The sequence below is a fragment of the Gymnogyps californianus genome, chromosome 1, assembly GCF_018139145.2.
Source record: "Gymnogyps californianus isolate 813 chromosome 1, ASM1813914v2, whole genome shotgun sequence".
Lineage (NCBI taxonomy): Eukaryota > Metazoa > Chordata > Aves > Accipitriformes > Cathartidae > Gymnogyps > Gymnogyps californianus.
In genome coordinates, this window is record NC_059471.1 from 82307724 (window position 1) to 82322925 (window position 15202).

At 38.8% G+C, this 15202-nt stretch overlaps 1 non-coding gene across 1 annotated transcript; it reads left to right on the top strand.

The window, feature by feature from the left end:
• The first annotated feature begins 659 nt into the window (after positions 1 to 659).
• On the top strand, positions 660 to 766 carry LOC127029797 (U6 spliceosomal RNA). Its single transcript, XR_007768230.1, has one exon. It is a non-coding gene; the product is annotated as a U6 spliceosomal RNA (small nuclear RNA).
• The last annotated feature ends 14436 nt before the right edge of the window (positions 767 to 15202 follow it).

Below are 15202 nucleotides of genomic sequence, written 5' to 3' on the forward strand. Positions count from 1 at the left end.
AAAGGGCTCTTAGAAAAGCCAGTGATGTTCCACATCAGCTTTCAGTCTTGTATTTTTGGGTCCAAGAATAATGTAATTAATACCCTACTGAAGGTGGTGGAGACCAGCCTTCTGAACCTCAATGTGGACAGTAACCATCCATTAACCCACTGCCTCTGAAGCCTTTTGGGGAGCTGCTGTGCTGTAACCCTGCTGAGGACGGGGCGGCTTAATTCACAAGATGAGATGCTTTTATGTCAATTATGGGAAGAAGGAGTGCTAATAGGAAGTTGGTGATGGTGTGTTCAGCACTGACATAGTGCACAGTGGCACGGCAGTCATGGTACAAATCCTTGGGCTCTTCCTTAATAAGAGGAAATGTAATTTTCCACAAGAAGAAATTTTATGCTACTGTGTTTCAGCTATGAATGCCTTGGTCTTCAGAGCATTCACTGCGAGCCTATAATGTTTTAGCCATAGTTACATACTTTAATTGCTTAATCTATTGGTTTTACAAACGCTGGTCTTGTGGCAGCAAATTGATCAAGCTCTGAGGTTTCACTTTCTGCATGTTGGTTAAGCTGATGGAGCGAGCCACAGACAGGCTGCTGTCATCTGACCCGGTCTGCTAATTTGGGGTTGTTGGAAAGGGACAGGAGACATCCAACAGACATCCAATTGTGCTTGCTTCGGCAGCACGTGTGCTAAAATTGGAACAGTACAGAGAAGATTAGCATGGCCCCTGCGCAAGGATAACACGCAAATTTGTGAAGTATTCCATATTTTAGGGAAGTGGTCCTGGCACCAAGCCTGTCAGAGTTCAAGGAGCGTCTGGGCAATGCTCTAAGTCATATGGTTTAGTGTTAGGTAGTCCTGTAAGGAGTTGGACTTGATGATCCTTATGGGTCCCTTCCAACTCGAGATATTCTATGATTCTGATTCTTATGAACAGCAGGGAAAGAGAAAAAAGTCAAGTTGGCAGAGAGCGAAGTATAAGGAAACCACAAAGTAAAATGGAAAAGGAGAAATCATATAGCAAAAGGAGAGGTTGGAAAGACTAGCAGAAGTGGTGGAGAAAGATATTAAATAAAGAAGGAAATTAAAGGTGAAGAGGAATGCAAATAAGTGAAAATCAGAGAACCAAATTGGGAGAGGAGGAGGGGAAGGCGGCAGTGATTTAACAGTGGTACACTTTATTTAGAAAAACAAATAATAAAGTAGCAATGATAAAGAGCATCTATCTATAACAGCTGTGCAAACATGCAAAACCCACTATTGAGAAAATTTCTAATACGCATATTGGCAGATGCTTCACTTGGAGTGCTTTATGTAAGCCATAGGCTTAGTGGGTCTTATTTACTGGCCCTTCCTTTTTTTAAAGATAGCTGGGGGACAGTGGTCTGGCAAGGTGAGGATGATGGACTTGGAAATCCTCTCTCATTCTATATTACTACTAACGTACAGGTAAGCTGGTAGTCTAGAGTGGTAATGAACCTTTAACATTAGATGCAAGATGGATGCTAAGTAAGTGTCTGTGTGTAAATCCCTTTGAGTGGCTTCACCTCCCCACTCTTCCCAAGTGGGACTTTTATAAACACTTTTGTTTTGGTAGAAATTTTGGCAGCTGTTTTGTTTTTTCAGACTCCAAAGCCTGACACTGTTAGGCTTTTCTCTAGAAAGATGAAGACCAGAAAAACTTGAGCTACAAGTAAAGGAAGGTTACATTTTGCTATGTAAACTATGTATGCACTTAAAAAAAAAAAAAAAGTGGCCAGGAAGAGAAGAGCCATATTTCTGGATAGTCACGGTAAAGTGGAAAATCCTGATGTGTGAGTTATCGTAGCTCCACTGCTGGCATCTTTATGAATCAGGAACATAGGAAACAAGTCTGTCGTATCTTTTGCTTTTCAGTTGATTTGTAACTACGTACGCCCAACTTCTCATCTCTATTGGACTCCTACCTTGGATAAAGTGAAGAAATAGAGTGAACGCATTATTGTCTTGAGGAATTACGATGCTTCCAAAGAAGTGTGTGATTTGGATAGGTATACAGTGGTAGAGTAACTTTCTCTCTGACCAGTCCTATTTATTGCTAGGAAAAAGCACTTGAAAATTAAAATCCGTGATGTTTCAGAGTAAGATGTCTCAGTGCTGTTGAAATTCAGCGGGATTTTGGTGACTAAGTTAGTTTTTGAAATTTTTGGTCGTTAGACTCACAAACAGAGCTGTAAATGTCCTCTTGAAATTCTTTGTTTTCCTTTGGTGTGTACTGTCACCCAGTCTCCTCTTCAAGTTTTTGAACAATCACCCTATACTAAATCAGACCTAAGTAGATGTATACCTCTAGATAGAGAACCTCTATTGGCTGTATTAGAATTAATGCAGATTAATATAGATTAACAAAATGGTGAGCTTAGTTTTCTCTGCAAGTTTAGGTTATACTTTGTATTGCCTTTTAAAGAAGTGCTTTCCAAGATCACCTCTTTGGCGAAATCTTTGTGTCAGTCCTTTCTGTTTACATTTGGTAGAGCACTCAGTTAAGCGCTGATTTGGTGATCTTGTAGTAACAAGTTTCTGTGTGTACAATTGATATTTTGGGGGCATTCCTCTGCAGCATGAGAACTGGCTGGTTGTTCCCCCCCACCCCCAGCTATATATTTTGTCAAAGTTTCTTATGAACCATCAGTACATTTATTCTTGAAGTTGAGTGTGTTTTCTTGTTAACTGAGTGGCAACTGTAGGCAGTCAACATAATCTTTAGAGTTTCTGCAGACAAGCATGCAGCTACTGCTGTGTTGGGTGGAATCCTTGGTTGGTACAAACAGGAAAATGCAATTTTATTCACTTATTTGTTGGTGCACAGGATGGTATGTGACCTGGAATGAAACTGGGCCATGGCTGAGGCCTTCTACAGAGAACAAGCATGGCTGTGTGACAGAGATGGAAAGTCTTGAAGTGGTTTAGTCCCTGTTTTACTTCCATTTGAGAGTTAATAGCAGAAAAGAGGACTTACAGGTTTTAACTCGGTTGGTTCAAGCAGGGTAAATGGAGCTCGGCATAATAGAACAACTGCTGTATTGTGCACATGGGTGGTGCTTCCAGTTCTGGGTCTCTGAATACTGCCTCCTTATTGCACCTCTCTGGTCGTTATGACTATAAAGGTAAAGCAGTTGAAAAGAGGAGTTTCCTCAGTAGGCAAAATAAAAAAGTCTTAATCTGAATACAAAACACCTATTACTTTTCCTGGAATTATTGAGCGAGGGACATACTAGAAAGAGGATAACTTCTTAGCTCAGAATAAAAGTGAGCAAATCAAATATTGAACTACCAGGTAGTTGACATTCTTTCAGCTCTTAGATTATTCCCTCCTACATGTGTCTTATATCTATAATGTTAATTAAGTTGTATTGCAGTCAGTAGTCTTCAGCAGATCTAATTTCCATCAGATGGAATGTATGTTCTTCAATCTATCTGTCTTCTACTTCAGATAGGGAAGAAGGGAATATTTTTATTGTCTGGGGATTTTTTTTGTTTTTCATTGTTTTTCTTGTCTTATTGGTGGGTTTTTTTGGTGTGTTTTTCCTTCTGTTGATTTGGGGGGAGGGGGGTGTTTGATAAATGGATGCCTTAAGCTTTCACCCAACCTCCATATTGAAAAACCACAAACCCCCCATATTTGAAGGGGCAATAATTAACCTGCAGCAGTCTGTTTTGACTAGGAACAAATAGGGAACTGGCTGATACTGCAAACCACTAATAGGTGCTTAAATGTTGAATGAGCAAAAATCTGAAAGTTGCTCTGCTACCTAGAAAGCCCTTGATGCTCTGTTTCCCCACCAGGTGGGCATTTCCTTAAAAGAGAATGGAGGTATAGTGCACGTGGAATCAGCAACTATGCCTATACAGAAGGAAGATATTTTAATTCTTCATTGCAAGTGTGGACTGCAATCAATAAAACAGGGAAAAAAAGATACCAAATGAAAGTGCTGGAGGACTGGTTCAGCAAACACGCACGTGACTATCTTAGGTGTAACTAATTAAGCGTATGAGCCTTTGCCAACATCAGCATGTATTGCATAAAATCTCAGGATGAAGCCAGAAGGTAGAAAAAATAAATCTTGGTTCATGCAGGAATAGTTGATAGTTTATTACTCTGCCTTTCAATTTGAAAATGTTATGTTTATGTTTATAATTTATAATTAATATAATTCTCTGGAGAGCATTACTTTGTCATAGCTTAAGTTTCCAAAATTATGTCCTTAAATTTACAATTTTTCTGTAATACAGTTGCCATGTCTTTGTCTTCCTCTGGAGATGCTCTTATTGCAGATTCCATTTGGGATTAAACGGAAAGAAATGAGGTTCCTTGTTTTTATTTCCAAAAACGGTGGGTTGCCATCTTTACATATTGTTATCTTCTTTTCTCCACTAAAAAGATAAGTAGATAATGGAATGGCATCAACAATAGTAGATAGGATAGAAAGACTCTGAAAAAAAATTTCTTTAATATTTTGTTTTTAGCATCTTACTCCACTGCTGCATGTTTTCAAAAACAAAGTTGGTTGGAGTTGTGTGTCTTCCTACTCTTTCTAAATTACCACCAGTCTTGCTTGATAAACTTTAAGGATCACCAAGAATTTAAGCAGAATAATTTTGTCACGCTGGGGATACTGCCAGTTTGGCATATCAGCCCCTAAAGCTCCTGACAACTTCCATGATAACTCTTCAACACAACATACCCTGTTGTGTTGCAGCTATTAAGAAAATCTCGTTTCCAGCAGTGCGAGACCTTTCTGAAACTCCAGCTGTACTTCGTGGGGTTACATCAAGGGGGATCTCTTCTCTGGGGTGCTGAGTGATCGGGGAGATTGATCCAGGACAGTCAGTGGAGATGTGTGGTGTATACCCACCCACCCTTGAGCCAAATGGTCAGACACTGCAGAAAATTCCTGGGGTCAATCCTGCAGCGTAAGTGGTGATAAAGAGACAGTGTTTTAGTAAGGACATAGTGATAGAATGAGAAATACAGTGTTAAGAGGAGTGAATATTAGGTATATAGTGAAAAGAACAAAGAGAAACAAACAGATAAAGCAAGGAAGATACAGAAGCCATCAAGATGAGTCATATTTTTAAAGCTTCATTTTATTGAACTTTTATTGTTTTAACAAAGACAATAGTGAAAGGTATTGCCATAGATAGCGCTTTTCTCGAACTCAATATTTCTAAGAGATTTTTATTTAGAATGGCAGCATCTCTGTTCCATTGCTTGTAACGTGCATTTTTATTATGACTAGGAAACTGTATTTGTAAAAGAATAACTTTTTGCTTCCTTGCTGTCTTGGAATGGAAGATCTTTGCAACAGAGACTTCTTTCGTACCAGTGTAGAAGGCGATTACCTCGTGGAGAATGCTTCTGAAATATAAATAATGTATCAATAGGAACTGTAGAACCGTGTCGGTGGAGGACTAGAGAAGGTGAATGTTTGCCAGGCTCTTTTATTATTTATCAAAGCTGGTGAAATCTAGTTGTCACAGCCCAAGATACTCAAAGATCTCAGTAAAAGCCATTCTTTTTGTAAGTCATGTTTCTTTAACCAAAAATTCCAGTTGCACTAGTAAATGTTCTTTAAAGAGTTGCAGGCTCTAGGAAGTTGGTTATGGTTTTGTAGTTTGTTTTTCGTTTCTTGTTTGTTTGGGGTTTTTAAAACAGATTTTAACCCATAAATTTTTGCTGGCAAGTTCAGAAGTGATAAATTTTTTGTCATATGGAGCTCTGATGCAATAGACAAAATCACTATTTTTAATAAAAACTTGTTTGTATTTTTAATTAAACTACCAGGTTTTCCTCTGAGGACCATAGAGCTAGTCTATAAAATGGACTTACCTTTCGGCACATTCAAAAATCCAAGCCCTTAATGCTTTTGGAAGCCAAAATAGTTTTTAAATCTGGTTGTTAATAACCTGAAAGTTAGCTGTATGCGATATTAGCAGAATATTTTTTTTATGTCAGTATCACACATGAGCGCTTGGAGTAGCAGGGTTGATTATTTTTTAAATAGCCCCAATTGGTTTATAATATATGTGTGATATATCGTGAATGTGTGTATACCAAATGTAAATACCAGTGTACAAATAGCGTCTGGCCATAAAAGAAGTAGAATGGTTGCAGGCTTGCTGACACACGCCAGTGAGAAGAAAGAGAGCCCTGTAATAAAATCTCATTGAGGATGCAGAGAGTGTGTTTCAGCGTTAGGCATTCTCCTCATGTTTCACATAAATGCATCCTCCTCTCACGAGAGGATGAACAGTGCATTTGCACCGGCTCATTCAAATTGAATGTTGGTAAAAGAAGAGTCTTGAGCAAACACTGAACAGTCTGGCATTTTTTAAAGACAGGAGAAAGGTTAAGCTGTCTGCTGTTTAAACTGCTGTTTACTGGATATTTATTTGCTGACCGTGTGTATTGAAGGTGGTGTTGAAAGCATCATTGGCAAGATTTCGGATGGCTGCATAGCACAGGTCAGGATTGTATTAAACTAAGACTGTTTTTACAATAAAGTTTAGATCTTCATAAGTGACTTAGTATGTTGTTTTTATATCTGAGGATAGTTAGATTGTATTTTGCTGGGAGGTAAAAGAGGGTAGGATGTGCCTTCTCTGTATCCCTTCCCTTTCTCTCTCTGACAGCACTGCAGCTTTAACTTTGCTTAGAGCTATAGTAAATGAGAAACTTCACTAGATACAGCATTTACTAACCAGAACATTTATTAAAAATAATTATAGACTTCACTATGAATGTTTTATTTCTATTATTTTTGTTTGCTATTTCAAAAATAATGTAGAGCTCACTGAACCCGAACTTGCTAATTTTCTCCTTAATGCACCGAGTGGCTGCGTGGAGGAGAGTCACAGTCACTCTTTTGGGTGAAGCACAACGTCATCTTGCAGTGCCTTAGGCATGTTTTAAAAGCATCACCAGTTAATTATAGAAAGAAAAGGTAAGGCTATATGTGCACACTAGATTTAATCTTGCATTGCTCTCACAGTGAAGAGATTTATAAGAACCGAGGAATTTTTGTGTTATTCTAAATTATTCGCCTGTTTAACTCTCCCACCCTGTAATAGACACGCACACGACCACCACCTGTATATATAGCTGAATATCAGAAATAAATGCTTTCGCTATTTCAGCAGGGCGTCTCTTTAATGGTGTCTTAAATGTTAAGGAAAGTCTTGTGTTACAAATGCTCCTGAAGTTTTTTTTCCTTCTCTTTCGCTGCATGCTCTTTCTTCCCCCCCCCCACCCCCGCGCCCTTTCCAGGGCTTTAATGCTGATTTATTATATCTATTATTTCTTTCTTTATTTTTCCCTGCCTTTTCCAGAGATAGGATAAAAAGTCTTGCAAGACAACTGCTGCAATGAAACTTTGTGTTCCTGGATGTGAAGTCTTGCTTGTTTAGTGAAAGTAGTCTGCAATATTTGCTCAAGGGAGCTGTCACTCTGAGAAAATGTTCAAAATAAGAGTGAATTACTTAAAAACTGTGTTTGTGTTTCACTTATGTATATAAATATATGCTATAGACGTGGTGTCTAGAGCTGGTTTTGATTTGTCTATGCAAAACAGACATGTATAGTAGTTGTCTAAGTGGCACTGTCTTCAGATGGCTTAGACATGCTTCCATGGACATTCTGGATCAGGGATTCCTACAGGAATAACATGAACTTGCATGCAGCTATCTCAGGGTTGACTGGCTCTGTTTGGGTGATTTAGTCTAGAGATGCTGTAAGCAGTGACATGTTCTGTATGTGCTTCCTTGGGCAATTTGATTGCATTAGAGGTGTGAGGTGAATGGCAGAAACCAGGTGGTCCTGCTGTCATTACTGGTAGTAAACTATGCATTGGTAAATAAACTTATGAAGCCTATATAGCATTTCAGTACTGGAATGTGGTTTTGTTTTGGTTTTTTTGTAATAGGAAAAACAGCCTTGCACTGGGCTGTAGTGACAGTGGAAATCAGAGTAAGCCTGGAATCATAAGACTGTAAAATGTGCTCCAGAGCTAGATAAATGCTTTCTGCGAGTTTCCGAGGTATCTGTTAAATAGGTTTCCTGAAGGCGTGGTTTGACTGTATGTTTGCATGAGAGTATTACGTGAGCAGCACATAGCTTATTCAGTCCCACAAAAGAGAATGAAAAAAAGGGACTGAAAAAAAAATTTGTTTGAATACTCTCCCCTACCACCTCTGTTGCAGCAGCTTGTTGTGAAAACCCTGGATGTGATGTTCAGTTTCCAGTGAAAGAGGCTGCTATGGAAAAAGGCATGACAGGAAGCCTACCTAATTATTATGGTCCAAGCGATTGCTTTGTTGCCCCCCTAACTGTCAGATGCTCTGGATTTGGCTATATTTTTTGCTTGGTACAGTGGAGAATGACAGGCAACTCTGTAATGTGCCGGTGTTTGAGGGGGAAAAAAAGTAATGCAAGTTGAGACTTGCACCACTTTCAATACTGGTTGAAAGGCTGAAAGACGCTAATCTTCCCTAGGCTGGACAGCCCTCTTCCTATCCCATACACACAGTGGGTTTTGATTGCACTCAATTTCATGCTGTTAAATTCATGTCAGTTTTGGGGGCATGTGTGGGGTGTTTTGTTTTGGTGGTTTTTTTGTTCGTTCGTTCGTTCGTTTGTTTGTTTGTTTGTTTGTTTTAAATCAACCCATTTTGTACTCCTCTTTGAAAACTGGGAGAAGAATCCCGGTATTATCTTAAACATTAACTAACTTTCAGTACCAGAAGATAGCTTCTTGCTCTTCTGAAATCTGATGATTAATGCTTTTGTTTACTTCTGAGCGATATGTTGTTTGTCATGTCACCGCTGAAGTCCCGCTCCTTTTCTAAAATGGGTGTTCCTGGCTTTGCACAGGCAAATGTTTCCTTTTTGCTTGCAGAACTGCCTTAGCTTCTTGTCCAGAATCCAAATAGAGAATGGAGTTTAAAATTTGAATTAACCTTAAACGATATTTAACAATTAAATCTTAACACCAAGTTTCGGTAAGGTAGAGTTATTCCTTTCTTCTGACTACCTATAAGAAAGATGAAGGTGATGACAGCCCATTTTCCTGCATGTAAACAGGGTGCTTTCAATAGTGTTAATTAGCTGATTCTTCTGATAAGCTCAGAGGGCTCTAATTCTGAAATAATACAAAACTAACCAGTCAGCAGCTCTGCATGTCCATCTTTCACCGTTGAACATTTTAAACATTTGTATTCTAGGAGAGCTATCAGCCAGTTCTCAATCAATATTTACAGTATTCAGCTTTCTCAGAGAACATATAGACTATCTCCGGGTATATTGTAACGTACGTGCCACCTGTGAGTGCAGCCTTTCACTCGTTGGTAGAGAAATGTCAAAGGGGCTGTGTGGTTATCCCTGTGTAGTTTCAAGATGGTGATAGAAGAGTTAGCCATTTATAGAGGATATGTCTGAGCTGTCCCAGAGAAGACCTAAACTGGTACATTAGAAGACATGGAAAAAAAAATCAGAGTTAACATTGTTTTGGGAAGGAAGTGTAACTTTGATGCCCATAAAATTGTCCATTTATAGTATTGTGCTTTCGCAGCAGGTTTATATGTTGGTGTTTGTATACTTACACTGTAAACGCACGTACCATGTCTGCTTGTGATGGCTGCCCACTGAATGCAAAGGCAGACTCCAAGGAAAAGAGTGCTCTTATGCTAAATTTAGTCGGCTGCTTACTCATTTTGCAGATTGGAAAAAAAAAATTTTCTCTGTTACTGGGATGTTGAGGATAGCTAGCAACTTGGAGGTTTTCAGAAGCTCTAGTTCAGGGAAAATACAGTTATCTCTAGAAAAATAATAGGAAATGGTAATTTACAGAATATTCTTAATGTACACTTTTTTCCTAGTTACAATTTAATTCAAGAAGGAAAATATTCCAAATTGAGGTTATAGATGTGGTATTTGAAGTTGCTTTTTCAGTTCCAGCGGTAGTAATTCGGGAAGGTTTTGGTCATTTTTCCACCCATCTGACAGCTGCACAGAGGGGAAAGGCTCAAAGTTGTGCTCATGCTCTGAGAAGCAGTGAGCTCAGCCCTTACTGGTGACTGGTCAGTCAGCTTGGAGATGGCCATGAGCTGCCTTTTTGCCCAGCTGTTCTCATGGGAACAGTCTCTTTCCAGGTTTTTTTAGGGAAAGAGAGGTAGCTTCTGTGTCTTGGGACAGCTGCTTCTGTGGAAGAGCCTCAGTGTTTGGCGAAGAGTCTTCCTTTCAGATCCTGACGAACAATTTCGGATTTTAATTTCCTTTTGGATTTAGAGTGTTACTATTAATCTGTGAAGAAGGAACAAGGTCCTTGAATTGATGCCATCACACTAGACTACTGGATTGTGTATTTGGATGAGTATATGCAACATACATCAGTCAAACTTTATTGAAGAGGACGCTGCAGCTGTTGGAAAACGCTGTGAACGAAATAAGAGGGTAATTATAACTCAGTATATTTTTATATAGAGTTTCTAATAAATTGAAAAGTTATTTGCCAATGAAAACAGTTCATTGCAGTTCCTGCTTTATGTCTATCAAAGAGATAAGGCTATAGGTGTTGTGGAAAGTAGCAACAGCACAATAAAGTCCTTGCTGCAGTTCAGGTTGTCTTGCATCAAGTTTTTCTTGGTCTTTGAAAATCCTTCTGCAGTCATGTTTTTTGTCAGTTTTTTGTTAGACTTTTTCCCACTCAACATTTAAGATGCAGAAAATGTAAATGTCAGTTCCATATTAAGGATCAGCTTTGGGCTTGGAGAAGAAAGCATAAAGTTAATTGAAAGGTCATAAATAAATTAGTGCTTTTCTTGTGTGTGTGTGTGCATATACTTTTAAAAATCTGTTTGTAGAGAAATAAATCTTTAGTTTCTAAAGAAGATCTGGATAAACTTATTACGCTTGTTTGACCATCTTAGCTGTAGTCTGTAGGATTTTCCAGTTCTCAGTTACTTGAGAAAACTTACACAATTTCAGGAGCTGGCTGGATTGCTTCAGAAACAAAAAAGAGATGCCATATTCAGTGCTAAATGAAAAGAAATTTCTAATAATTTTAGCACCTGATATCAAATACTTAATAGAAGGAAAAGGAGAACAAGAGAAAGCAATGTTTATTGCAAGAGAGACAGCATTTCATGAAGAGTTTGTGGCTGTTTATGGTGCTGTATCTTGGAACAAGTTTGATTTTTCAGTTTCAGTGAGGCTATATAACGTAAAATGCCTACCCTGTGAAAAGAGGAGTTTGTTCAAGCCCAGAAATGTGTTATAAAATAGAAGTTTTTTCTGTTGCAATTTTTGATCCCCTGGCACTACAATTTTTTTGTTTCAAACAAACAAACCAAAAATCCCAAGCACATAAAAGAGAAAGGTATTGAACAATCCAAGAGTTGTATCTTGAACGGTGCATCAGAAGCCTGAAAATGGTATGACAGCATATAAGTGCAGTGCGGTGTTGGCTGCACTTAAATAAGTTTGGTGTAAATGCCACTAAACCACATACCAATAAGTCTGTGCAATGGAAGGGTTTGCAGGAGGCCCGGCTGAGGTGCCCGAGGTACTGTGCAAGACCTGTCTGGGGGAGGGGGGAGAAAAAAGTAAAAAAAAAAAAAAAAGTTAAAAAAAAAAAAAAAGGTGTGTGGGAACTCTCTGCATTCAAACATTTGCTATACAGACCCATTGAAACTCAAGGATTTATAGTAGCAGCCTGTAGCATACTTACGTACCCTGGTGTCATAAATACTATTGTGCTTTTGAATGAAGATTTAAATACAGAAATCAGCCAAGTGATGATTTTTAAGCTAGAAAATATATATGCTGTGTTTACAGAAGTAGTGAGCTAATGCAAAAGCATGTTTTTAACATTCAAGGGGACTTTCTTCTTCAAAATTGTAAATGTGAATTTCAGAAATATTTCCATTTTTGCATAATATGATCATGTGAATGAATATAATCCTAGGAGCACAATAATTAATACACATCTGTGATTTTAGAAAGAAGATTTCCAAGGGAGGTTTTTAGAATATATTTGCTGTCAATTAAATATCAAAACTTCTGCAAGCACTTACTACAGTTAAGTTGCCTCAGCAGTGGTGAACAAGTGATCCTGGCCGCTGTGAGTCCCATGAGAGCACTGTGCAACCTCTGACTCCACAGGACCAGGGGACAGCAATGGTGTGTAGCCCTTCCGCTTCAAAAGCCAAGGAATCGGCAGCTGGCCAGAAACAGAGGAACCCCCTTCTGGCTGGGGCAACGGGGACATCAGTATAGTTCATGGGAGCAGCTGGCACTTCCCCCGAGGCAGGGGACAGGGTGGTGTCCAGCCACAGTGTAGGGTAGTAAAATCATCTCGTGTCACCTCCTTCAATCCCCTGGGTCTACAGAGATGTGAAGTGTGCTACTTTTAGTTATGTGTAGTCACTAGAGCATCTCATTGGACTTCAGTGACTTGGTACCGTTTAGAGCTGGTATTTCAAATTTCATAAAGGTGTAGGCAATGCATAGGTAATGTGGGGGAGCACTTAGTTCATGTGAAAGGGCTTTGCCAAACAAAACTGCACTAAATTGTTGTGGGGTGAGGATGTTTTAGATTTTGCAAAGTATATTGTGTATGATGTGCTCTGGATTAGCTATATTTTAAAAGTATAATATGAGGTTAAGGAGTGAAAATTTTATGTATCTTACTTATCTGCCTTCTCACGTTTTTTCAGAGCTCTTTCATATGCTGTTTCCAGGTGCAGTCTCTTTCCACAGATTCATAGTTCATTAGTGGTAGGTGGAAATTTTCCTCTAATAAATGTCATCTTGCTCCTATTTTAATAATTATAAAAAAAGCAAAAAAGTTTATAGTCTAAGGAGGACATAGTGGTGGTTTTTTAATTCCTCTATCTTGGTAACTATGAAATTAATACTGAGCAGGTGCTGTGCTCAGAAAACAAATGTTGAACATAATTCTATTTTGAATTAAAGTGGCACCATACTAGTGTGTATATCATTATTGATACTCTCTTGGGCCCTGTGAAGTACATATATCAATGTTCTGGACTGCAAACGCCTTTTCTGGGATACTAGAAAACAGTAGTGGAGAATACATGAAAACGATGAAGTGGAAACTGGCTTTTCTTAGTCTCGTAGCCATGCCTGTTATAAATAGGTAGCTATTATGCCAAAGAAATCACTGTTCTGCAAGGTTAAATTCGTGGAAACTTCAAGATGTTTCCTTTTTGCTGAAAATCTATTTAAACCAATTATTTGAGCAAGTCTGCAAAACTGTTAGTAGTTCATACAAAGTTATGGATGTCCAACTGATTTCTGAATTGCCCTTGTCATAAGCTTTTCTTTCATCTGGGCACCCACTATATATGGTGAGGTTGTGGCTTATTGCCTCCTTCAAAGGATGGACTAAAGCCGTGGTGATGGCTTTGCTGTAAAAACAACAGCCAGCCGTTATGTTCTGCTCCGCTTCGCTCTTCCAAGGACTTCGTGTCAGATTAAATTGCAGATGATGAGGATAATGGATTCAAGGAAAAGGAGTGGGGGGATTTCTTAATGTATTAGAGCTGAGAGATGACAGAGATAGCAAATGTAAAATAAGAAACAAGATAATGAATTGAAAGAAAGGTTCCTCTCCAAAGGCTGGTGGCATAACCAGATGAAGCCAATACGCATTTGCAACTGAAACTTGTGTATTGTTCGTAGGTTGTGTTTTGTTTGTCTTCTGGTGCATTTCTACTTCAGATGGAGGAAAAAAGTTCTAACTTTCTGTGAGGGCTCTTGGGGGAAAAAAAATCAACTTCTTCAGAAAGGATTTATTATGAAGGGATTACTTTTATATATTTTTATATATATTTTTATATATATGTGCATATACACAAACACACACACGTGTCTTGGTGGGATTGGGAATTATTTTTGGCCCTCTTAAGTTTTAAATACTTAATCTGTGAACAAAAGTGTTCTCTGGAGCCAAGTTGGTTTTTTTTATATTGATGATTTATACCTCATAACTGTCTGGCAGAGCTAAAGTGCAGTTGTTTACATCTCTGTGCTCGTATTTCATTTCTGCTCTGAGCCAAAGTGCTGAACCATAACAAATCTACAATGCAGAACATTTCTTTATAAAGATTGAGCGCAGTAATTTTGCAAACTGGAATAGAGTTTATTTAACAAAGTGCTGGGGAAAAAAAATGGCAAATTCATCAGCCCAGGCCCTTTATTCCCATCCCACTGCAGGGTCATGTTTCCAGGCTTGGCAGAGTGGGGTTCCAGCTCCCCACTTCAGGAGCATGAATTTTACTGGGGATAAAGGTTGGGCATTGACCTGTTAAGCTTGAACAGGCATCTGTTGTTGTAGGCAATGACCACCGACAATTACAGTTCTCCTCCTGTGAACCTGATGCATTGTGTAGAGTTCTAAAAGCTGTATTGACAAACATGTAGTTGAGATAATTAGACTCTGGAGGCTTCATTGAGAGACACAAGAAAGCAGCTATCTGGTATTGTGAGGAGCAGCGACATAGGGCTGAAGTTCAATTCCTGTGATGTAAAATAAGATGTGTAATTGCATTTTGTTGTATTCTATCAACTACTTGCTGATGGCAATGCGAATTTTTGATAGACTGCAGAGCGTGAGGGAGGATGGATTTTCCAGCAGTGGGAACGGCAGTATTTGCTGAGGCATCTCTTTGTCAGCTCTGAGCCATTAATAATGGTGAGTGATATTTGGAAATATGAGCAAAAAGATGCTTTTAGATGGGGAGGGTTTGGTGGGAGTGACGGAAAGAAGAAAGCGTTTTTCTGTGTGCTCTTATATCTTCGGAGGAAGGGCAGGATCTGTTTGCGATGTGAAAATAAGGCTGTAGTGTGAAACATGGCAAAAATGGGCTTCCAGCTTTTTTAACTAGATTGTTTTTCAGTGTACAGAGTCTGACATGGCTTGTTCTTGTCCATCCATGCACATGAACATCTCTTTCGAAAAGAATAAAAAACCTCTGTCAGCAGGTGGAGTGTTCCAGGGGTCCTGTTTCAGCAGTGCCATAGAGCAAAAATTGCTTGAAAAAATATGGGAGTGAAGCCTGCTCATCCATAGCTTTGTCTGTGGGTAGGATCATACCTTTTCATTACAGTTTTTTTTTTTTTCCCATTATTTTTAGTTGAAAACTTAGGACT